The sequence below is a fragment of the Colobus angolensis genome, unplaced genomic scaffold, assembly GCF_000951035.1.
Source record: "Colobus angolensis palliatus isolate OR3802 unplaced genomic scaffold, Cang.pa_1.0 Scaffold78, whole genome shotgun sequence".
Classification (NCBI taxonomy): domain Eukaryota; kingdom Metazoa; phylum Chordata; class Mammalia; order Primates; family Cercopithecidae; genus Colobus; species Colobus angolensis.
Window position 1 is genome coordinate 7,055,576 of NW_012121598.1, and position 6,908 is coordinate 7,062,483.

The 6,908-nt window shown below is 39.9% G+C and overlaps 1 protein-coding gene across 1 annotated transcript in view; it reads left to right on the forward strand.

Annotated features, from left to right (window-relative positions):
• Positions 1–6,908, forward strand: part of TMOD3 (tropomodulin 3 (ubiquitous)) — an 88,525-nt gene that overhangs the window by 4,712 nt on the left and 76,905 nt on the right. The window contains exon 2 of the mRNA XM_011928627.1: positions 1,241–1,305. The gene's annotated coding sequence lies outside the window, so the exon portion shown is untranslated. The remainder of the gene's footprint in view (positions 1–1,240; positions 1,306–6,908) is intronic.

Here is a 6,908-nt window from a genome sequence, read left to right on the forward strand (position 1 = left end):
ATTACAGGCGTGAGCCACCGCACCTGGCCTACAAGTTTCTTGATAAATACCTAGGAGTGGAGTTACTGAGTCATACGGTGTATGTATGTTTACCTTTATTAAAAATCTGCCAAACAGCTCTCTAAAGTGATTTATACACAGGAGTTCTACTTGCTCCATATTTTTAGTGTTGCCAATGTTTAGTGTTGTCAGCCTTTTCAATGTTAGTCACAGTACAGGATGTATGGTTGTACCTCATTATGGTTTTAATTTACATTTTTCTGATGATTAAGAATGTTGAGTGCTTTATCATATGTTAATTGGCTATGCAGTATCTTTTTTTGTGAATTGTTTGTTCAAGTCTTACCTAGTCTTTCATTGGGTCATTCATCTTTTTATTGTTTGTAGGAGCTCTTTATATATTCAAGGTACAAGTTCTTTGTCACGTATGTAGATAGATGTGTTGGCATTTTTTTTTACACAGTCCCTTGTCTACTTTCTCAATAATATTGTGATGAGCAGAAATTTTTAATTTTTATAGTCTGTTTTATCAATTTTTTGTATTATGGCTAGTGTTTTTTGTCCTGACCAATAAATTTTTACCTGTGCCCAGGATTGCGAAGAAAGCTTTTTCTTCTAGAAGCTTTATTTTTCTAAGTTTTTCATTTGGGTCTGTGATTGATCTCAAAGTAATTATTATTGTGTTATGATATAAGATAGGGGTTTGGCTTCATTTTCCCCCTGGATATCCAGTTGTTCCAGCAACATAGGTTTAAGAAAGCTTTAAACATAGGTTTAAGAAAAACTTTCCTTTCTTGGCCAGGAGTGGTGGCTCACACCTATAATCCCAGCACTTTGGGAGACCAAGGCAGGCAGATCATTTGAGCCTAGGAGTTTGAGACCAGCCTGGGCAACATGACAAAACCGCATTTCTACTAAAAATACAAAAATTAGCCAGGAGTACTGGCATGCACCTATAGTCCCAGCTGCCTGGGGGCTGAGGCAGGCAGATCATCTGAGGGAGGTGGAGGCTGCAGTGAGCTGTTATCGTGCCACTGCACTCCAGCTTGAGTGACAGAGTAAGACCCTGTCTCAAGACAAAACAAAACAAACCTCTTTTTTGTTTGTTTTTCTCCATTAGATTGAGTTGGCATCTTAGCTCATCAACTGAGCTACTTTGCATTTTAGTTGTGCTTATATTATCAGTTTCTTAAGCATGGACCCTGATCTTAAAAATAAAATTTTTATGCTCCTCTTCCAGATTGGGACTTGACTGAGATTGATCCAGGGCTAGTTACCATATATTTCCTGATGGAAGAATGTTAAGTATGAATTTGAATTTTAAATGGCTTTTCTGTGGGTTGAATTAACGGAGACAACCCATTTTAGGAGCAATTGCATGTTCCTTATAAAATAGGCAGATGTTTAGAATGAAGGAGATGTAAGCCTGGAGAGATCACCTAGGACTCGAACATAGCAAGCTATAGGGAGCTTAGTATTTTCTTGTTTATTGGCTTGATCTAAATAGATGAAAATATATATAAGCCATGTGTTTTAATTTCCATCTTTTTCTGTTTTGTTTTGTTTTGAGACAAGGTCTCAGTTTGTCACCCAGTTTGGAGTGCAGTAGTGTGATCTCGGCTCACTGCAGCCTCGACCTCCTGGACTCAAGCAGTCCTTCAGCCTCGGCCTCCAAAGTATTAATAGCTGGGACTACAGGCATGTACTACCACACATGGCTAATTTTTGTATGTTTAGTAGAGATGGAGTTTCATCATGTTTCCCAGGCTGTCCTTGAACTCCTGAGCTCAAGCAATCTGCTCACCTTGGCTTCCCAAAGTGCTGGGATTACAGGCGTGAGCCACCACACACAGCCTTAGTTTCCATGTTTCTACTCCATTGTCTATTCCAATCCTTCATGACGCAATTCCTGAATTTGCCTTGGAACAATTTTTAGGGAGACAGTTTGGTTATTTCTTTTCTAAGTTTATTTGCTGATAATACAATACATTGATAACATTATTTTAAAAAGAATGTCACCCCAACCTCATTATTCTTATGTAGCTATTTTTACTTTTCCTCATTTTTTTCCAGGCCTTATTCATGCACATACATATTTTTATATGATTGTAATCATAGTGTGCATGTTGTTTTTTGTTCAGAGATTGAGTTGTAACTAGTGAATGCTGTCTCCCTTAGGTAGATCACCCTTGTTTAGTAAAGACAAATATTAGAGATGGAGAAAAGACACCTGGGGACTTACTAGTGACGAGTCTTGAATCCTAAAGCTTAACTAAAATAGAAGCAGAAAAAAGCTAAGATTTTCAAAGACAGGATTACCCTTCTGTGGAAATGCAGGACAACTTTGGTTTCCTTATTCATTCCTTCCCCCTTTCTCTAATATATAACAGCTTTAGTGAGATATATTTAACACACCATACAGTTCACCCATTTAAAGTATACAATTCAGTGGATTTTGGTACATTCAGAATTGTAGAACCATCGCCACCATTTTGGAACATTTTCATCACACCAAAAATAAACCCCTTACCATTAGCAGTTGCCACCTACTTCCTCCCAATTCCCGCCTTGTCTCCCCCGCCCAGCCCTAGGCAACCACTAATCTACTCTCAAGATTTGTCTATTCTGGATGTCTCATATAAATGGAATCATATAATATGCTATATTTTGTGACTGGCTTCTTTCACCCTTATACTACTCTCAAGAGTTCGTTTTCACGCCTATAATCCCAGCACTTTGGGAATCTGAAGCGGGTGGATCACGAGGTCAGGAGATTGAGACCATCCTGGCCAACATGGTGAAACTTCATCTCTACTAAAAATACAAAAATTAGCCAGGCATGTTGGCACAGTGGGAGGCTGAGGCAGGAGAATTGCTTGAACCCAGGAGGTGGAGGTTATAGTGATCCAGGATCACACCACTGCACTCCAACCTGGTGACAGAGCAAGACTCCATCTCAAAAAAAAAAAAGAAAAGAAAAGAAAAGAAAAATACTGAAATACAGTCAAAGGTTCCTCCTCAGTTGTGCACCCTTTTTGAGCAATAAAGATATCCACTCCCTCGGGTATATATGTTCAACGCCTGAACCCACTCACTAAGGAAGAAACACAAACACACTAAGACAAACTTAGAGACTAAGGTAACATATATAGCGATGATAACCCGCTGCAAATAAACAGTTTCATATCTGGACATAACTAAGCATGAACATCATGATAAGTACATACAAGTGAACACAGTTCCTGAAGTGTCTGTGAGAAAGTGGATAAAAATATGGTAAACTGGAAGAAAATGAGGGCTGGGTGTGTTAGAGTGAATGGGAGTGTGGTGGCAAGTTGAATTTATTAAAGTATAGGCTCGCGATGTTTAAAAACACTTCCTAGAGCTTTCAGTAAAGTTTTTATGAATACAACCAGTAGCAATTATCTGATACATGTATATTATTTGATATATATAGAGAGACTTTTAGGTAAGAAGATTGTTGTATTTCCTTAACCGTAGCATAGCAATTCTTTTGAGCAGGATATTATTAGTAATACTTACACAGTAGGGGATTTCCATCCATGTGGAAAATTACAACCAACAAAATATTTTCATTCCCTGGGTGTGATGGTGTAACTTTGATGAGTTAAGGAATATTCCCTTGATATGCATACCAGTAAAGAAAGAGGAAGCCCCTCAAATGTATATAAGTCTGGCTTATATTCAGGCAGCCCTTGCCCTGACGCAAACATGACAAGATATGATACAACCCGAAGATTTATTTTCATTCATGGTAGGCTGTAATTAACACAGGTTAGTACTCTTAGAGAACTGTTCTTTTTTTGGATTTTCATCTTTAATATGCCCACTTGAGTGCTAGACCGGCTGAGTTGGGGGTCTGATTTCACTGGAAATGCCAATAAATATGTGATGATTTCAAAGTCACGCCCACCCCACCCCTTTTGTTTCTGCTGTTGTCCCTAAGATTTAGTTTTTTGGAGAAAAATTACAGAACCCTACACAGAAATGGACCAAGGGAGATGTGTAGGATTTCACCTCTGCAAGGCCTTTGGTGCAGGTGGGCTCTTCTGTTAGTCTTCAGCACACCCTCTATGCTTGCCTTTCCTCTGCCACTTTTCTTGAACCCCCATTATTATTCCTTGTCAAGTCATCTCACTTTCTGCTTTCCTTAGACATTGGCCAACATTCCAAGTGATATAGTGTGCCCTCCACCAGAGAATAGCTGGCACTGCTTTAAGCCCCTTAACCTTCCCTCCTACCTCAGAAGAAACTGTTTCCTCTTTTCTTCTCCCACTGCCTGAATCTGGTCTAGCACACAAGGGGAGCCTCTGCAGAAATGTTATTTGAACTGGTCCCTGAAAGATGTGAAAGGATTTGAACATGAGAAAGAGTGCAAAAGGACATTTCCTGTGTAATGAACCGTGTGATGTAAGGGCTGCAGGCGGAAGAGCATGGAGGCGTACTTACTTCTGTGTAACACAGGGTGTGTGAAGATCGCTCCTTTCCCTTTACTACTACTTGCCCTGGCTTCCTTCCCAATCCCAACCTTTTTCAGCCTGTGCTTTGATCTCTTTGCTTAGTATATACTTCTCCACCCCCCTCTGTCTAGCTAATTCTGTCCCTCCCTGACCACCCACAGTGATCTCTGAATTTCTGTACACTAATAGCCAGTACCATTCTTTTGGCAGTTAATTATATATTTTCTTGAAAAAAAAAAAAAGCACTTTATGTGCATGTCTCATTTTCCCAAATAGAGTATATTAGTCAAGGTGTTTAGGTCTCAGGGAACACAAACCCACTTAAGCTAGCTTGCTAGATGGTATGATGGCAGAGCTGAGAGTTGTATTGCGTTACTATAAGTAAGGCCGCTGAGGTCCCTGAAATGACCTACAGCTGGAACCCAGAGCAGACACTTTGAAAGTCTCTGTCCTCTCTCTGCTTGTAGGGCTCTCTTGGGCTTCTTCCTGTGCTTCTGCTCCATTTTCGACGTTAATTTTGATTTTAAAAAAGTAGTATGTGTTACTATGTAATTTATCTTGATTGCTGAGCTTTTTTGTACCCTGTTAAGTCTTGTGCCTGAGGCAGGTGCCTCTCCTTTCTTTCTTCCCTCTAGCCCCAGCCCTGCTTCATTCTCTTCCGTACAGACTGACCACCTGTGCTTTCCCCCTTAGCTTCAGCTTCAAGGTGACTGGCTTGTTGTGGTAGTGCCTCCAGACTTGGTGATACCTTATGTCTCTTGAGTTTTGTCTCCCAGCTTTCCAGATTCCTGGAGAAGAACTGAATTTGGTCCATTCTGGTTAGATTGAGGGTGGTGACCCCTGTACCAAACAGCTGTGAAAAACGGGACATTGTTATGTTGTTGCTTTGGCTGCATATTTCACAGGGACTGGAGTAAGGAGTGGGTTCCCACACACAAGGAGGTTTGGGGTTGTTCATCTCAAAACATGCTTATTTTGATGTCAGAAGGAAGTGACCATACCTTCTCTTTTTTGGTATGTTCCCTGCATCTGGCAGATTGACAGCTAAGAAATAGGTGTAATTCTCTCTCTCTTTTTTTTTTCCATTTTGTTTTGTTTTTGAGACTGGGTCTCACTCTATTGCGTAGGCTGGAGTGCAGGTGTGATCATAGCTCCCTGCAACCTCCACCTCCCAGGCTCAAACAATCCTCCCACCTTAGCCTCCCCAAGTAGCTGGAACTATAGGTACATGCCACCATGCCTGGCTAATTTTTTTTGTATTTTTTCATAGAGATGGGGTCTCTTTATGTTGCCCAGGCGGGTCTCAAACTCCTGGGCTCAAGCAATCCTTCCGCCTCGGCCTCCCATATTGCTGGGATTACCGATGCGAGCCACCGCACTCAGTCTTCTCTGATTTAGTGTCTGTTTATTCCTATGACTGGCCATTTGATCATTAGGATTAACTTTTAAGTATAATAGTCAATTCAGAACAATTTTTTTTTTTCGAGACAGGCTTTCGCTCTGTCATCCAGGCTAGAGTACAGGTGTGATCATAGCTCACTGCAGCCTTGAACTCCTGAGTTCAAACGATCCTCCTGCCTCAGGCTCCCAAGTAGCTGGGACTACAATTTGTACACCACCGCACCTGGCTAATTTTTCTGGTGAGCAATATTTGTAATACTTAAAATGAATTACTAAAATTTATGTTATCATTTGGAAATTTTCTAATTTTATAGCAGATTAAATATTTTTTAAACATTGCTTTTTGAAATTTGTTTCCCAGTTCAGAAAGAATAGGGGAGTAGAATATTGATAATCAAAGAGTGACAATACAGTACAACTTTACTGACTCTGCTCCCAGCCCCATTAGGATATGATAAAACTAAGTAGTCACATCATTGATCTCAATGCTTACTGAGTCCCCTTATATTACTTTATTTTATGTTAATTTAGTGTCTGTCATGTTGCAGGCATTATATTAGGGGCTGATAATGTAAAAGTAGGTCCTTGCCCTCAAAGTGCTCACAATCTCTGGTGGAGATAGATATTTACGCAACTGATTACGGTCTGGTGAGATAAATGTTGATAGAAGTGTGGGCAAAGTGGTGGCTAGCACCTCTCTTCTATTGTTTTCTTTGTGTACATCAATCTCCCACTCTTCTATATTCTCTTTAGTTTCCAACTCTCTCAATCTCTGCAATTAATTGCTTATATTATGTGGATCAGAGTATAGTATGAATAATATCTTATTTACTTAACATGAACTAATGAAGTGTTCCTTAAAAATGAAGATAATATTTAATGAAGATAGTATTGACTATTGATCACGTGCTCTGTGTTAGGTACTATTCTAAGTGATGTGTATATGTTATCCTCATTTAACAAATTAACATATCAATCCCATGAGATAGTTAGGCCGGGCGCGGTGGCTCAAGCCTGTAATCCCAG